We start from the raw sequence: 19,614 nt of genomic DNA on the forward strand, positions 1-19,614 counted from the left end.
AGACAACGAAAAGATGGACCAGACAGCTTTCACTGTTGTCTCTTACAAAAAAAAGAGCCGCAGCTGTTCCTGTTATATTCAAGCCAACTCAGCCTGACAGCAGCTATAGAAAGTAAACCCAAATGTTCTGGCTTCTGCGGTCGTGAGAACAGCCGAAGAAAAGATGCTCAGCCACTGTCTCTACAAGGATGGCAGTCTCATGGTGACAGCGCCAACACTTCCTTCACCCAATCACCTCATCACAGATACATATCTATCGGGTATTCCTGTGGAAGCTCGAGTTCCGTACTCCTACTTTGCCACGTACGGGAGGACAGAGGACGTTCCTGTTGAGTACTCGAATTACGACCTCAAGGAGTATTTGCGCGAACAAGGCGTCATATCTGCAGAAAGGCAAGTTTTGTACCTCCATAACGAAGATGTCGCAGGAACGGAAACCCGAAGACACCCGATTATCCTGGAATTCTCTAAGGACGCCCCTTTACCAAACCGAGTGTCGCTTGGATTCTGCAGTTATACCGTGATCGAATACATGGGGTCTGCTACTCAATGTTTCAGATGTCAAGGACATGGGCATATAGCGAAATATTTTAAAGGCCCCATCCGCTGCAAGATAAGTGCTGGTGGACATACGCATAAGGAGTGTTACGTCACGTACCCTGTCTCGTTGCGCAATCTGTGGAGCCGACCATACTGCATCATACGGAGGGTGCCCTAAAAAGAAATCAGCCACTCTTGCACGGACAATGGAGCAAATCCAAGGAAAGTGCGGAAATGACGATAACCACCACCCTATCCGTATGTGATATATACCTCTACAAACCAAAAGCAACACGACACGGTGCAGCGCACTGACACGGCTTTGAAAACGTCCTTCGCCACAGTCATAAGAGAAAACCAGCAAAGGCCTTAAACTGCAAATAGTCAATCAAAGCCCTCAAGTAATATTACCTCTAGCCCACAACAAGTGTCCCCAAGGTCGCAGCAGAAGAACAGGAACCAACAAGAAAAGCTGTTAGATGGTAGCACTGTAAACTTGATATAAAGCATGCTGATTCCCATGATGTTCGCAGCAACCAAGGCTATTCTCCGTGCAAGCCCATTGTTTAAAAGCATCCCTGAGGTTAAGGCCGTCCTGGCTTTGGAACCACTGGTGTAGTCTCCTTTATTGGCGCAACCCCGTGATTATTCGCAGTAGCAAGGATGACTTCCCCAACAATCGTCTCACAAGTGGTGTCCACCAACAAACTCTTCCACACACGTACTATATTCCAGTGGAACGCTCGCGGCTTGTGCCCAAAGTTAGCAGACTTTTAGCATCTGGCACGAGTGTACCGATACCCTTCTATGGTCATTTCGGAGTCTCGCGTCGACGAGCAGTTTAGGATAAAGGTTATTATTTCCATCATTCAAGGCGACGAAACAGAATGAGGCGACTGCTCGTTGGATTCCGCAACGACACGCCTGCCTCTACGATTGAATTGAACACCAATGAATATATCTGCACAACCACAGTGGTTGCATCCAAAGTGTTTACCCTGATCGGCGTCTACTTGTAACCAGGATAACCTTTCGACGTGACAAGATTGGAAATTATTTTGTTGACAAACACTCAATCTCCACATGTCGTGGCGATTTTAACGCACACACCGATATCTGGGGCAGTTCCCATACATGTGCTCGGGGTGCTAAGCTGGCGAAGCTTCATGCAAAATACGATATAGTGCCCTTGAATGATGGCAGCATAACATGCTTGAAAAATCCGAAGACTGTTAGCTGCATTGACGTCGCATTCGCATCAAGTCAAGTAGCCCTTATCTTCGAATGGTGTACAGTTTTCGAGACTCTAGGTAGTGATCACTACCCGATCCTAATCTCTCCCCTTCGTTTTCGGACGTCGCTCAGAAAAGTAAAACTGAAGTCGGTAGACTGGCAAGCTTACACAGCAGCCGTAGATAAAGGTATCACAGCCTCGACTACGAAGGCAGAATAATTACTGACAATAGCTCATTGCCTCAAACAAAGTACCTGCTCCGCCACTAAGCATTATAATGTACCAACTAACCATGAGTAATTCAAAAGGTTATGCGCCATTCGAAAGCGTATCCAGCTTTTCTGGACACGAGGTTTTAGTTCGCGTTAGTGCCACTAAGTGTCGTACTGACCCTAAACTTTACAACCTTCCCGCGGTGACGCGTGATAACGTCAATAGAACAAAAATAAAATTAATAATATCTATCCCTGCGCATTGAAATTCGCTACAATGCTTGTCCCGTCAGCGTTATCAGTGTTCTTGATAAAGCGTAGCCGCTCGTCACCTGGAAATGAGTTATCATCCTAAGAGCGTTTAGTCGCAACCAGCGACGATTGATTCTGGGCATTGATACGGTTCTTTTCTTTTCTTGTCGTTTTTTATCCTAAGGAGTGAACAAGCTAGGGTAATCGTCGGAAGCACCCCGCAGCAGAGTTTCTTCAACCGGCGCAAATCCTTAACATCCGAACATCGCACGGCGTCTGCGAGAGACGCCGTCTTGGACGGCTTTTGATTTTGACTTATCGATTTCGTTAAGGTGCCCCCAACTATTTCCCTAGCAGCTTTGCTGTCCGCACTAAAGGCTACCGCAGCAGCTTCAAATCGAGATGAGCATAACTAATAAATTGAATCATGCATAAGTTGCTTTTGCATAAATTGCAAAACCAATGCAAAAATCATGCGTAAGTTGGTTGGCAAAAGGCACTACACAAGAATTGTGCAAACTGTCTCTGTGTGGTCGTCCGTTAACGTGCTATGGCCGAAGCTGCTCACAATATTACGTCCCATTTAGTGGCCACCGGGTCAGGTGCACCTTTGGGGATCACATATACACCACTTCCAGTTAGTTGTCGAAGCACTGTCCCGTCACGGTTATACGCGGGCGTGAAAGCAGACCATCATTTAAGATTATTGTGCTGTAATATATGCGGGATTTGTCTGTTCTCTATATTGTCTACCATTTTCCCGTGCCACCTGCATAAGATAGCCGCAATGTAGACTAGCAGATATCGGACGCCAAAATGGCTACCCACACGCTGAAAGACCTCACGCACAACTCTTGACACTTGTATGCAAGAGTTGTGCGGCTCTCAAGGACATCCTTAAGGAATGGTGAATACCAAATTGGGGGGTTTTACGCACTAAAACCGCTATCTGATTATTAAGCACGCGACAGAAGGGGATTTCATTATTATTTGTACCAGCTCGTGTTCTTTAACGTGCACCTAAATCTAAGTACACAGGTGTGTTCGCATTTCGTCCCCATCACAATACGGACGCCGCGGCAAGGTTTCGATCTTGCGACCTCTTGCTTAGGATCCCAATGCTACATCCACTAAGCAACTACGGTTGTTATGAATGTTGGCAGTTCGAGGAAGGTGACAGTCCGCACATGAAACAATTTGTTTGCATCGTCGTGGCGCGAGATCAGTACGATCCGTCGAAGAATCACCATAGAGTGCATTGTATTTGATGTGATGGAGCCCGCGCCTAAAATTTTATATCCGAATCACCCTGTAAAGACTGACGACCAGACATCTCGCTTATATGTGCAGTAGCCTGACAGTTGCCGGGCGCAGGCGTCGGCCACAGGGCCTAATTGACCTCTCTACAACACTTGCCGACATTCTGGCCTTATTTCGCACCATCGAGTTTCGGCTGAACTCCCTCAACAGTAAATTTATTTGTACAGAATTTCGGCTCCTAACTTTATGTTTATTTTATCTTTAAGTCATCTTTCATACTTAAGCTGGTACTGTCCTGAGATATCCAGCGGATTCACCTTTCCCAACATGCCGGCAGTTTTGGGGTCTCTGTTCATAATTTAGGGGATTTTCATGAACGTTGAAACCATAGCACGGCCCCCTGACCATGCTGCTCAAAAAGTAATTCTAGTTTGCTGAGGTCGTGTGCAAGCTTCTGTCTTCTTGACATTCAACATCTTCCTGATTTCCCTGTCACTTATGTCCCGTTTGGACGAGTACGATCCCACAGCAGTTGGCAATGATGTAATGGTCAGGGGATCGAAGCCGTTCTACCGTGGACACGACAGTCGCTTTTGCTCACTTCGAATGAAAATATTGTATTAATGAGTGCCAATATTAAGTATATAAATTAACAGCCTAAAAAATTATGCAGATCCCACGCACTGCGGGAATCGAGGTAAGCGAAGCGTTTGTCTTTGCTTTTATTGACGACGCTTAGTGGCAAAGCTGACTGCGAACGTATAATTTCTTCAGCCTTTAGTGCAATACGAAAGTAGCGAGTTTATGACACTTGTTACCCTGCGTGCACCACTGCTTTTTTTCTGCGTTGTACACAGCATACAGCGAGACGTGCCTGCTTGAGGTGGTGTTGTGTGCCATTCTTTATAACTTATGAGAGGGCTGAGCATTGGCATTGCTTCACATGGCCCATCGCATCCCGGCAGATGTGTTGGCAAAACTATAAGGCTCTACGTGCTAAACCCATAATAAGAATATGAGGCACGCCGTAGTGGTGGACTCTCGATTAATTTTCACACCCTGGTGTTCTTTAGCGTGCACCTAAATCTAAGTGCACGACTGTTTTAGTATTTGGCCCCCTTCGAAATCCACCCACCGTGGTACGGATGGAAACCACGACGTCGAGTGATGCCATAGCCGCACATCTACCGCGGCGGGCACAGAAGCGTTCTTTTGACGTACGGCCGCTGCCTTAGTGTTGCATACATCCTACGCTGACAATGTGGCTTTGCATGTGCACACCCTGCGTCAATAGTCCACTTGGCGAATTTGCGTGGTGTTTGTTTTTGAGAAATAGCAGAAACGCACAGTACCGTACCTTCCATTTGGCCCGCAACTGTTCTGTCTACAGTAGCAGCGTTTTCTTATCTTCGTTTCCTTAACGTAACCTTTTCTCTGTCATGACCTTCCCTCCTGTATAGGAAGTGCGAGTGTAGAGTGGCAAGGCTGGTATTCACTCGTTTCTCGATTGCCCCGGTTTTGCCCATTCTCTGCCTCATCTCTTGCTCCCTCTGTACCATTCTATTTACCTCTCCTCGGGACTTGCACGTTAGTAGAGCAGTAAGGACTGCAATTTCGGCAATGCTTTTGCGGGAGGTCGCAGATACTTACACCTCTAAAGAGGCTAATGTAACGACGCCCAGGGAGCTCCAGAGAGCACTGTGCACAATTGACACCATTAAATATGTCAACGGTCTATCCAGTTTACTACAGACCTACAAGATTTTTTTTCATTAGGTTCATTATTTGCATCATCCAAAGGTATACTGCGGAAGAACTTCCTTTTTACTGCACTGTAATAATAAGTGAACTTGGGTTTCGAATTATATTCTCTTATAATGTTGTATTCTTGCTATCATTGCCATGCGTAATCTACACAGAGTACTCAGGCACCCACTAATGCTTTCACTTTTTGCTTGATTACGCCCTCCATTTTAATGCAAATAAACACAGCTTGAACTCATTTTCTCAGAGAGAAACGCTGAATTAAAACGCGGACGTAACGCTGACCAAAATCAACAAGGGCCGTAGTGCTCGATTTTGGGATGTCCCTGCTCGCGAGCTTCTTTTTAGGATATGATCTTGTACCTTAGAAACGTCCCTGGGACGTCTCTGATGCGCTCGTTTTTATTCTCAAGCACCCAGTGCAAATTGTCAACGCCGTAACTGCATGACGTCCTGGTGGCAGGCAACCATGGTGTGTCGCGCAAGTATGACCACGCTGATTAATTTGCGTTCGCTCATATTATTTAGCTTGGAAAGGCCGTCCATCTGCCCTTATTGTCTTCTTCAATCTCTTCATACACCACACGAGCTCACTCAATAATCTAATTTCCAACTCACTCCGGCCTTTTCCACTTTTCGTTTTCGCAAAGTGTGTGTCTATTGCTGTGGTTACCAAATACGCCCAACGGTATGCCAGCACTCAAGCCTTTCTGGTGACCTGAGCAACTGAAGTCGCAGGCTTTCTTCAACACGGCGCTGAAGTTGAATGACTATCCTGAACTACTCGCGTACTTCGCCTCACCGCTTTCTCTTCAGTGTCATCTCTTAAAATACTCGCTCGTGCTACACACAATACAAACATGCAACGACCTTATTGAAGTATGAATTACACGCTAGTTGGCATCCTGTTGATGGACATTCCCTCTAATTACCGGGATAGGAGTGCTACCCTGCCTTTGGCGACATTATCGGTCTATAGCCTCGCTCAACAACAGTGCTCGTTATTCATCACATTTTGTTTTTGTCGATAGGAGCATACTGTATTTCCTATGAATATACTTTCGGTTTTATATGTGACTTTGCACGCCCGCTTATTCTGCTACGCTGAAGGCGACCATTTTCGTCAGGCCGCCGCATCATTCTGAGCTTCTTCGTCACCAGAGAGCACAGAAAAGTGTTTTCACAAACAAGTCGCGTGATTTGAGCCCCTGTAACCGCAGCATTCTACATGCGAGAGCTGGGCACGCTATCCTGTACGCTACCGCCTTCCCCGGTACCTTCAAATTATCGGTCTTCCAACTTCTCGTTTTCGTCACTGACGCAGGCAGAATGGACGCAGAAACGAAAAAAAAATTTAAGCTTGCTTTAGCCGCTAGGTAACACATGACTAACTTTGCGAGGCTACTCTGATCGGAGCGCAAGTGCAATTGCGGCTGCGTGCAGATCATCGCCTTAGCTTTATTGTGAATTTTCTCTCACTGAGTCTTTCCAGTTAAAACTGAAGCGCTGGAAAAAATGAGTGATACCGTTGTATTAAGGCGCAATCCTTTAGTGGCTCATGAGTGTCCGAGCGCAGCCCATGGTGGATGCAGGAAAGCGGTCATCACCGGTGAGGGGAGCAAGTAGAGGAGGCACCTTCACAGTAGCGCTGTGCGAATGGGCGCGTGAGAGAGCGCGGACCTGTGGTTGGGGGTGTGCGCACATCAGCGACAAACCTTGCAGTCATAAAGCTGTGATTGCATCCCATGCTCGCCGCCACGACGACGTCCGTTCGCAGAACAGTTCAGACTACAGCAACAGAAGCAGTCGTAGATAGGTTTTTGCCTATCGCAGTTTAGCTCAGCAAAGGGCCCATAGATTCTATCTTAGATTTTATTGGAGCAGGGTGCACACTTTCGTGCAAAAATACACTTGGTATTGGCCAGGATGTCGGTGCCGTGATTCTGCTCCTTGCCCTCCCTCTGAACCATTGCAGTCCATTCTGTGCTTCTCGCGACTATTTGTTCGGATTGGCGTAGACTTATACGGACTGCTGCCGACCACCTCACGAGGTACGCAGATACAATCGATATGCCAGCTGAAATCCTTCGTGAAGTTTCCTCCTTTCTATTTCAAAGCGTTAACTTGTGTAACGGTGCTGCCTGCAAACTCTTGAGTGATCGAGGCCACGTGTTCCAATCCAATGTACGTCAAGAACTTCTCATTTATTACCGTGTTGTTCAGTGTTGTTCACTGACGTACCTTAGCACATTACCCGCATACTAACGGCTTGACAGAGCGCGTCAAGTGGACTATACGCAATAAGGTTTCGATGCATGTAGTTACTAACAACACGAACTGGGATCTTGTTCTCACCGTCGTCACGTACGCTTGCTACACCGCACAACAAGAAACGACAGGCTTCTCCCCCCTCTTTTTCATCTGTGTCCAAGAACCTATATTTCCAATTGATACCCTTATTTAATAGCGTGCCGAATCATAAAAAGTCACACCAATTTCTGGAGCCGCCTGCTCAGAAGAATGCCAGCAACTTGCCCGCACGCTTACTGAACAAGAGAAGGCGCAGCAGAAACTTCGTCTTGACGATGGGCGACCATAATACGGGTCTTTCTGACGACTATGCCAGCTTTCTCATCACAGCTTGTTTCGATATGTCATGGCCTGCAACGGGTTCTAAATCAATCGTCGAAGGTAAATTATCTCAATCAACATGTTACACCTACTGACCTGCTACACCGAGTTTTGGAAACTGTGTGCACTGATCGCCTCAAGCCTTACAACGAACTGCTTGTCCCGACGACGCCTTAAATTGCCTGTGCCTCTTCATGTCGAGAGAAGGGAATAGATGTAGTGAAGATGCGCGCACAGCGAAGAAGAGGGAAGTTCCGATATCGCGTCGCCAACACAACGCAAAAGGCCTGAAGTGGAGACTGTTCTTGACGAAGTCTGGGCTGTCGCGTCGCCCAGCTTCGCTTGTTCACGCCTACTATATGTTTTGTGAACCTTTAAAATGCATTGCAAGCACACATTTACGTCTAGGTATATTTACCACAATGATGAAGAAACACGAAAGCGGTCAGGTCAACGGCCAAGCAGAGCGAGCGCGAGTACGACGAACCGTCTTTCATGTAATATGCTGGCGTCCGCATTTGGCACTACAACATATGTAAAAATGTGTATATATATATATATATATATATATATATATATATTTAGTGTGCGTCTGTGTGGTTGCGCGTTTGTAATCACACATATTGTTGTGATCCACCTCTGGGGTCCGTGGTTGGACACGGACGTCACTATGAGGGTCGCTTGCGTGCACTACACCAGGGCTACGCTCTGCTACGCTCGCTAAGTGGTCAAATGTACTCGTCCGTGTCTATCGCAAACAGTTTCTTGGAGGTGACGCGATTATTAGGTCGGCATATAAAAGGAAATGAGAACCGCGTTAGTTTGACATATTTGCACAACTGCCTCCAGATATTTAAGAACACTCCATGTGGAGCTCTGTAACCGCCAAAGCTTACGACGTGCATGAGCACAAATGTCAGCACACACACTGCACAAATCGTGTCCGCTTTTAAAGCAGTTATTTTCCCTTTTAGCAACACGAGGGAATGAGGTGACTGTTTCTCGGCAATCTTTATGATCGAACTGTTCGAAAAATCTAGCCCATGGTCGCCCCAATTTGCTGCACTCCGCCTGTGATGTGCGACTTTCGAACCATCCTATGAATCAACTGCAAGGAAAACTGGAAATACCAGTCCACGCTGTTTGCGCGGAAGTCGTCCACATTGGCTCATTGGTTTCTGTCATGGTCAGCTTGTCAGGGTCATAGAACTGGCCTTTACGATCGTCACCGCTTGCGCGGATTGGGCGGTTGTCGTATCCCCGACTTTGCTTGCTTGTGAAGGTAGTCCATCAGCCCCTTCGCAATCACGCCGGCATTTCTGAACGAGCTACCTCGTGTGAAGCACCCAGAGAATGTTCGCTGCCGTTTTCGGACACCACAATACATTGTTACATATGTAAAATTTATGTATATGGGCTCATGCAAAGAGGCACATGCCCAGTGGTACTGCGTGTGTGCGTCTCCGAAAAGGGCCTGGGGATGAGCGAGCGCAAAGCGCCTCTCTACTCACCGCAAGATTGAGCGATGTAGAATTTTCGTTGATGCTGACCGTACCAATCATAGCGTGTATTGTGCGTCGAGTCGTCTGCTGGCCTCTACGTACGCACGTACGCGCCGGTTTGCTTTGTTCTGCCCTAACCTGCTTTGTTGTGCCCTAACCGGGATTCATGATTCGACGAATGCAGAAGCATTTGGCCTCGTGCTGCAGTATGTATGATGCCATAAGAACAGTGATTCGAATTATTACGGTTTCGGTGCGGCTTTATTGTTCAAGCACATCAAGAAAATAATCTTGCGTGGTTTATAACAATATACCTATTAACAATATAACAACTATATAACAATTAACAATAGAACAACATAACGTGGTTTAAAACAATATAACTCGCAGCGAGACATCAATGCTACGCTTTCAGCAGTCGCTTGCCACTATGTACTGATCACACGGCGATCTTTACGATTCCGAGAAATATAAACTAGGTGCCATGAGGATCACTCAGAAATAGAATAAACAAACAAGCACCCATATTATACTGTGGGATCGACTTGACATTAGGCGTATAATTGCATGACTTTCACGTTGCGGTGACGCAACCAGCCTTCACTATGTATGATTTCTTCTTTGAATATGCTGTTCTGATACGACTGCAGAAAAAGCATTCAGCCTCGCAAGTAAATTATGCCAATACGGTGCATGATTATGCGCAACAACAGAAAGAGATAAATATTGTTTTACACAAGAAACATGCGTGACGTGACAATGACTAGGTGAACGATACAACTCTGGGTTGCCGGCCGCTGTAATTCACCCTTTATTGTGATGTTATTAAATTGTACCAGCCATTATATGGTTGAGTGTAGGAAAAAACAATAATTTTGTTGCATAAACTTTCTCAAATTATTGTCGTCCAGATGACTGTACAAAGAGAGCTTTGTACCCATATGCTACGTTGTCGCTGTTACTTTGACAAAAATAACAGCATTTGAGGTAACATGGCGATAATGCTAACACTGTGATGTATCGTGTTTAAGTAGGCGGTACATTAGCCGAGTACACAAAAAAGCAGCTAGGAATTTAATTCAATTGAAGCCTATCTACCACATAAGCACACTGATGTACTTAAGCGATCGGGATGGCAGGGTAAAAAATGTGAAACGCAGGCTGTGTTTTGTAGTGACAGTCCCCTGTTGAGGGTCAGTTTGAGCTTGTTTTACATATGTGATACACATTCTGCGTGCACAAGTGAGATGCTTCAGGGCAATAGAGGGAAAAGGAGGCAAAAACTTTATTCAGGTCATGTGCAAGATGTTCCCATCTGCCCGGCTAGTCCAATGTTGGGACCGGGAGGTAAAACCTATTAGCCCTATCACGGGTGCACTCGACAGCCAGGACTTGAGGGATATGATCGTTTGATTTATACATTCTTCAAAACCGATTCCAGGAAATAGCAGGGCCGAGCGACCCCTACTCTCAGAGCATATGTACAAGCTTGCATATCTTCTTTTTGCATGCTTTGCATCTATTATTCACGTTTGCCATGTCATACCAGGCCCTGATTTATGCAAGTGAATAATAGAACTATACTTGTAATTGCCTAAGTGTAGCTACTTGGGCTCTGTTTATCATATAGTGTGGTGCTGCAAACTCCCTCCTTCACATGTAATGTTTTGTAATTTCATTGTATGTCATGAGCGTATCATTCTGTATGTTCTCCAATCCAGCAAAATCAAAGGCATATATAATAGTGGCCCGGTATGTAAGTTCGCAGGCGACGCTGTTGGCCAATTCATTTAAATTGACGGGAATGTCTTCAAGTAAACCAAGGTGTGCCGAAAACCAACACATGTAATCTTTAAGATTTGTTTGTCTTGTGTTAATTATCCTCGTCACCAGTGGAGCAATGTTGCCCCTAGTGAAAGCAATAATAGCCGTTTTCGAGTAGTTATATATTTCTGTGTTTTTACCACATGTTAGTGCCAGTGCAATCACGACTTGCTCAGCGACTTCACGTTTGCTAATGTAGACCGTGACGCAGTTGGTGCATTTTCTCTTGTGATCTACTACCACAGCCGCGAACTTAGTTCGATTCCTGTGCGCAACGGAATCTACAAAGGAGGCACCTCTACCCCCTCTATCTATTTCCTTGATTACCGTCCTGGCTCGTGCAACTCTCCTGTTCATTTTATGTGTTGGGCGCATATTCCTGGACAGTGGTGCTATAGTTATTTTGTCTGCGTATTCTTGAACTTTAGTGTTCTGGGCTGGATCCTTAATGGGGTTGGTCATGATCTATTCTAGGATGGATATTCCCTTGCTGGTTGTAGATAGTCTCGCTATTTGCGATATTTCTTGAGCCTCCGCGATCTTCATGGGTGTGTCGTGTATTCCTACCTTGAGCATTTTTTCAATGCTGGTTCGTATTGGGAGCCCCAATGCACTTTTTACAAGCTTCTTGAGTTGAACTTGTGCATAGTTGTACATGGCAGGGCGGTATAGGAAATATGACACAGTACGAAACAGTTGGTTAACCTGATGAGGTTATCTTCTTTCATGCCCTTGTGTCTTCCTGCCAGGCGTCTGATCATCCTGTACGCATTATCCGTTCCAAGGTGATTTTCTTGAGCTCCGTATGGTTTCGCCTGTTTGCATCAAGGAAAATATCTAGCACCCTGCCTATGTGTATATTGACACCAGTTTCTGTATATAGGTATATATTGCTTTCCGAAGAGGCTTCCAGCCCTTAGGCTTGCCTCCCACTTCACGTCTATAAAGCAGCTACAGCGATTTATGTGGGAAGCACCCGAGTCCAGTGGGTCTCAGGTATTCCTCCGTCGACCTGATCGATTCATTCAGCGCGTCTGGTGCGTGCCCTTCGCTGCCACCAGCACACCATACAGTGAGATCATCAGCATATATGATATGATAAATGTCTTTAATGTAGCCCAGCCTTCTGGACCGACCTGTCATGCACGGATTCAAAAGGACGGGAGAGATCACCGATCCTTGGGGGTTGCTGCGTCTCATAGCGGAACCACTTCCGAGTTTGTATATGCAAACTTTATCCTCACGGTGCGTGCTTTGAGAAAAGGATTTTGATGTAGTTAAACATATTCAGCACGAGTCCAATGTAGCCTAGCGCTTTGAGGATGTACTCATGCTTAATGTTGTCGAAAGATTTTCCCAACTCTGAGTATGGCCTTGGTATCCCTAGAGTATCAGTCGAGTATGTGCTGTTTGACTTGCTTCATTGCATCCTGTGTGGAAATTGCATATTTAACACCCAGTATGTTTTTAGTGTACATATTCTCCTCTAAGCAATCTTAAGCCTATTGAGGATCGCGCGTTCAACGACCTTTCCCACGCATAATGTGATATTACCGGTAAGTTGTCCAAGCCTCGGGGTTTACCCGGTTTCAGTATTAGTATAACTTGTGAGGTTTACCATTCTTCTGGGACTTCGCCTGAGTTTCATGCTTCATTGACGAAGTCTTTTAGCGATTCTATTGAAGGCTCATCGAAACTTCTGAGTAATCTGTTTCTTACTCAATCAGGAGCAGGAGCTGAATTTTGATTTAGTTTGCTTAACACCCTCCGTATTTGAAATGTGGTGAAGGGTTTGGCAGAGTTCAGGTCGAGGGGCTTCCCTGTATTGTGATGGAACTGGTTGGTGCTGCTCATTTCTAACTGGCAGGTATTTGTCCTGTAGTCGCTTGGTGACTGTTTCGTTGGGCTGATCCTTTAGGGCTATGTGTATAGCTCGGGCAAGGGTATGTCTCCGGTTGAATTTAGTGCCTTCTTCAACCAGCAAATATTTGATGAGTTCCCACGCCTTGCTGTTCCTTATTTGCCCATCGTTTGACTCACAAAACTAATTCCACTAAGGCTGACAGAGGGTGTTAAAGTATTATTTTATTTGTTTATTTCGATTCTCTTTCACAGCCTACGTTTTAGCCTTTGCGCCCTCCACCTTCGGGTTATGGCTTCTTGGACTCTATTAAGTGGACAAGTTTCGAGTGCATTGCCTCCACATAAGTGTCTGTAACAATCATTTTGGACACTGTTTTGGTGTCCCTTCTGATACCCTCGCGCCAGTCTCTGAGGTTTAGTTTGATTGTTTAGTTTCCGCTTTGGGTTCCTAACTTACGAAAAAGGTCCCAATCTATGACCTCAAATTCTTGAGTTTGGTTTTCTCAAGTTCCAGTTTGACTTCTCTTACGTAATGATCGCTGCCAAAATTGCTTTGTGTTGGTGCGTAAAACATGCTCTGTGTTCCTAATGGATGTAAGGTCAGTTGTGGTGTCTCTGCAGACAGGATTGCCGACCGTTATAGGAAGTGTGTTATCCGTGATTCAAGCTAGCTCATTAGCCTGGTTCCACAGATTCCTGCCCTTCGTATTTGTCGTAACTTACTCCCATAGCGAGCGTGCTGCATTGAAGTTTGTTAATATTTCAAATGTCTAGTTCAAGCTAGATTAGTAGCCTTTTGCAATATTCTCTTCAAGTGTTGTGTCTTGTGTTTTGGATTGCTGTAGATGTTGAGTACAGATAAGGTATTGTTCCTTTGATTTTTGTGTGAAGTTGGTACTACAACCTCAACCATGAGGTACTTTAGGTTTTTTTGCATGATGCCTAAGTCATGTGGGATGTGTAACCTGTTTATTTACACTCATGTATACGCTCCTAAAGTACGTTTGACACGCTATGGCCCTGTATCCTGTGTGACATATCCATATCCTAAATTCTGAAGTGCGATAATACTTGGTTTAGGCTGAAGTGAACTGATGTATTGCTGCTGTTGGTCGTTGTTGCTAGTGTCCCCCCGCAATTCCACTGACATATTCGAAATTCCCTCTTAGTGTGTGCCATATTGCATATTCATCTCCCCCGCCTGGGAGTTATTGTAGATCTGAGGAATAATGATGAGCATTGTTCTCTTACGTACGTTGACATAGCCATCATTTCCAGGGTTTTGATTCTTTCGCCAAAAGCATTCAGCCCTTCCTCAGGGACATTCAGTGCCGTCCGTATTCGGACTACATTCATTGTCAACTGTGAGACACTGTCTATAAGCAGCTGCATCTCGTCTTTGAGAGTCGCCAGCGTTTGTTTGACTTCCTCCATCTGTGTTTCAGTGTTCCTGATCTTACTTTCAACAGCCCAACACTTGGTTGACATGGATCCCTCACCAGCAGGCTCGGAGACTGTGGCTTCTTTGTGTGTGTTAGTAATACATTTGTTCTCTGCTTGTTTGGCCTCGTTTAATTTCTCTAATCATGTTCTCATTCAGTTCCTTTAGTTCCGCGCTCTCTTTCTTAAGCCTTTCTTTTTCGCGATCGATACTTTGCTCTGGAAGTGGGTCGCAAAGCGTGGCACTTACCGGATCGGCACGCCCGTGGTCAGCGCAGACAGGTCTTATTTTATTGCTGTCCCGGTGAGGCGGCGTCTTGTCCGTTATTTCCAGTTCCTTGATTTTGTCTGCACACGTGAAACCGTTGCTGCCTTTCCGGGGTTCCGATACAGCCGGTTGTCTTTGATCTCTTGGTCCGGATTGCGTCATGGATTGGGATCTGCATCTGGGTCCAGATCTGGACACGCTTTTTCCCTTGGAGGGTGAGCGACTGCGAGACCTGGACCTCCCATGGGACATTCATCTTGGCTGCGCGTCGTTCTTGTCCTTGTTGACGTTGGTTGCTGTAGCTTATTCGTTCCTCCGTTTTCTGATTACGTATGAAGTCGTATAGCGCTGTTTACGCATTTTGTCCGCTGATGGGTGTGGACCATGGCGCGGTTCACACCTGGGTTGACACTTATGCTCCTCCCTCGGATTCACTGCGCCACAGCCTCTGCATATTGTCCCTTCCGGATACGGGCACACGTCAGCACTGTGACCGAGTCAACGGCAAGCGTTGCATACGTCGGCCTGTTTCTTGTAGAGTGAGCATATTACATGGACCGGGACGAAATTGGCAAGCTGGTTTCTATCATAGGTGATGATTGATTCTTTAAACGGCCAGCGCCAAAAAGGTATCATAGATTGACTATGGTCTTACTACTGCTACTACTTACTTATTACTACTCTTACTCGAGTCGGCTGAATAAGGCCGTTCATGTGTACTGGTCCTTTATTGAAAATAATATTGCAGCTCGTGTATATTTCTACTTCAGCCGCACGTTTCGAACGTCTTCATGCTTCGCGATAGAGGTCAGGTACCCGTTACACAAAAGTTACTTGGACACGTCAAGGATGCTTCGCCTTAAAACAATTTTTATGCCTGCTAACATAACTGGACTTTCTGCTGAAAGGGTTCATCATCCCTAAGCTAAAGCGCCTCCAGTTCACTGAAGCCAAGTAGGGTGCTACAAATATTCGTATTCATGCACGTGAAATACGAAGGCTTTACGAATGCCACAAGCGTAAACCATGGAAAGGAATTCTAGAAACAAAGCAACTACCATTATATCACTAAAGGCATAATTTGTAATTTATTGACCAATGGAAACCTCAATAGGCTCATCTGGAAGACGGCTGCTTACGAACTAGTTCACATTTCCTCAGTAACTCCTCCTCACACACCCCTGATGTTTCGACAGAACTTCAGTATTAAGTACCATGCTGTATCGCCGAGCGCACTTGATCCGTCAACTATGTCAAAGCCTATTGACGCACTCGTGAAATGATCCGCCTTGTACGGTATGTTGTTCGCGTCCACCACCTGAAATGATACTTAGACCCGCTGCTCTCCACGCAATAAGTTGTCAAGATGGATCCATTTAGCACCTGACGGTATTGTTATGAAGATGTTCGCACAAATCACCTATGCCAGCAGTGCAGTGACTGCGCCAGTTGGATCGCAATGCTTGGAGCGTGTGTGAGTGGCTCGGGCTACCACGTGTTCTTCCGCTGTGGTGCTTGACTGTTTACACTCAACGTTATAGCTGCTCAGTACGCCGAGCGATAAAGTATATGCGTAATAATAGGATGGAAGCAGATCGAACAATTTTATTGGCTTAGGCCACACAGAGTATCTACGAAAAAATATTTGGGAGGATTGGTTCTGTACAGGTGAAAACGATTAAATATTCCAACACCGCTAACAATATTTCACCCATCTGTGGCGCGGCTAAGGTGACCGCAGGTCACACATTTAGTGAGTGATGAGCAAACGACTTGAAGAGCGAGACGTATCCAGTCTGTGTTTCGGAGAAGGCGGTCGCCAAGAGAATTCGCCGGTGTTATCTAGTAGCACACATATTTTTTTTCTGAGACGCCTTGTTCCCCCGCCTCGTGCGGTGATTCTGAACAGACATGAGCATTCTTGAAAGGAAGGGCTGGGGCGCCGCAATGCCGGCTTGTCTTGAAGCGCTAGATCTCCCTACAGCCTACAACATCCTCCTCCTCCATAGTGATGCCGCAAATTCTCTGAGCGCCCACGCATTCGAATTGGGGTTTATTGTACAGCGGCGTTAACTCTATAGAAGCATGTCGAAATTACTTTCTCGTCTTCATGAAGGTTTCGCACTAGACGGTTGGCGTGCAGGTTGGCGCGCTCGACGTGACGGCAGTATTCAACTCCTGAAGCAAACTCGCTCGGAATAGACGCCGTGCTAGACAGGACAGACAAAAAAAGGCAGTGTCGAAAGCGTAAGAAGCGTGGTGCTCGCGGGCAAGAAAAATGGGCTGCATGCAGTTGTGCCTTCAACGCTGGAGCTCTGGATGAACGTAAAAAAAGGCCAATGTATATCCCACATAGTGTGGTCGGAGATATATAAATTACAGTGAAAGCATTCAGTCAGACCATTGTCCCGGCAGTCATAGGTAGATATTTCTTCCGTATGGAGCTTAATGCGCTAAGCAGTTCATCGAGAAGGCGGGAGAAAGATGCCTTTGCAGGCTCGTTCAACGATACACGAGCAGCATCATGCCGCGAAACTACAGAACCCAAGAACTCTGTGACTTCAGAGACATTGCCGAAAAGTGACATAGTGTCTGACTATCGTCCTTTATGGCCGACAGCACTGGCAATATATCGACTGCCGGTGGGCGTTCTCGGATGTACACAACACAATACCGACAACATGAAATGTAGGTGATGGGCACGGCATGTTCTGCATTGTTCCTCAAAAACAGTGCCTAAATGGTTACGCTGCTGGCGACGCTCACAAGAATAGCCATACTGGCGATGCTGGTACAGAGGCCAGGCCAGAGGCAGTGCGGCTTCACGTGATCGCAAGTCTTCGGGAAGCGGAAGTGCTCAAGACTGTGTGGACGTGAAATGGTTTTTAAGACGCAAAAAATGGGGAACAACAGAGAGTCGTCGATTAACTGAGGGATGGTAAATGTACATATATGAGGCGCCACGATAGAACCTGAATCGAGCGAGTTTAAATCGCAAGCGACTGCTCGGTGGACGACTAGACTCACGGACCTGTTCAATCAGAGTGTTTCGTTATGAGTCGCTGTACTGATGAAGGAAGAGGGTATTGGCCGTACATAAAGGCAAGGCACCTATCGAGCGGGCTATCAAGCCTAACTTTAAAATGAAGACTGATGCTGATAGCTGAAGCCTCAAGTTTACCGAAGCGTTCGCGTTATCATCTTAATCATGAACAGCCGCCTGTCTTCATGCTCTTTGCCGGACCATGGCTTTTCCAGTGACATTTAATTATCCCTCGCCTCCGCTGATTCTAAATTGTGCCTAAAAGCTTTCTAATTTTATCACTCCACTCAATTCTCTGACGCCCTTACCTGTGCTTTCATTCACTTGACACATTCTGCAACGCTAATGGACCACCGGTTACCGACCATTCGCCATTAATGGCCTGGCCAGCTTGATTTTTTCCATGTAATGCCAGATGGAATGTGGGCCACCCCATATGGACTCTCATCCTGAGAATCTCTATTTCGAAAAAAAATTCCACACGGACCATTATAACTGGCTGGCAGCCGCACCGGTGCTGTGCCTTGGCAGCGTCCAGACATTTGATAAATTTGGCATCCGTTCCGTTTCGACCAAATTAAAGCCCCTCCATACACGTTTCCGCCGACCAGGTTAAGTACCGCCAACCTGCCCTTCTCCTCCACGCCCCTCTCCCACTCACCCCCTTAGCTTCCGGTGGCAAGCGGAACTTACGTAGCTGCAGCTTCCTGGTACAAGTGGAAGTGACGTTTTGTTTTTTAGCGTTGTTTACGTTTGCTTCGCTGGAAAGGCTTTAATTGCACGAGCTGCGCTTGAAACTGTCAATGCGATTCCATCCAAGAACCACCGCCTACTGTAACCAGCTATCTGCTCGTGTTCGCTGCTTCGCGTCAACCTGCAACGGGTTGTGGCACGAGCGACAACGTACAGTGGAATGTTGTGCCCAGGCGCTTGGAGACCACGGCCGTTTTTCGTGCATTTGGGAAACAGCGACCGCGAACTACTACTTCAGCGGAATACACAGCTTGTCCCCTTTGCATTCTTATGGTGACTGCCACAGCTCTGCTAAGCACGCGCGGGCGTCTCAGCATCGTCCAACGGCAGTCAACGCGGAAATTCCCGCAGCGCAACTCCAGGAAGCGGAAACGCCGGAACCGGAAATTTTTAAACCGGAAATGCTGAAACCGCAAGTACCGGAACTGGATTTGCTGTGAGGGAAAAAGGCGGCGCACAACAAAGGTTGTCGCTACTTAAGAATGCAGCGGTGGCGCGTGGATGTAGGGGCATTAGACCAAATCAAAGGCCCCTTGTCTAGGACTAAAGTATAGAGGTAGTCCCAGATTAGTTGTTCGAGGTGCGGTTGGAGGGGTTGAAGGTACCGGTACGCGTATTTTCCAAACCAGCAGGGCTTTCATTGCTGCGAAAAAGCAGGAGGAATCGTATGCGGAGGCTTTGTCTCCAGGGACGTGCATTGCGGTTGGTTGCGAAAGTTACAGCGCGAAATGAACGCATCGTGAACGCCGTGCCCTATTACGACACTGGTGGAGCAAGAGCTACGTTTTGCTTTCCGGTGCTGACATGAGCGTTAAACGCACACACGCCATCAGTGCGCTAAGATTCCTGGTGGGCTGCTGCGTGGCGGTTTCGTGTGAGCTCTGAACGTCAAGCTAACTTTATTCAATATTTCACTGGGCTCTGACTACCGCCGGCGCTTTCTCGACAGTCTCATCTTGTGCACCATCGAAGTGTGACTCCTGCAGCAGTGCTCATCACCATGATGTTATAAGACCCGGCCGGAGTTG

This window comes from Dermacentor variabilis, chromosome 4, assembly GCF_050947875.1.
Source record: "Dermacentor variabilis isolate Ectoservices chromosome 4, ASM5094787v1, whole genome shotgun sequence".
Taxonomy (NCBI): Eukaryota; Metazoa; Arthropoda; class Arachnida; order Ixodida; family Ixodidae; genus Dermacentor; species Dermacentor variabilis.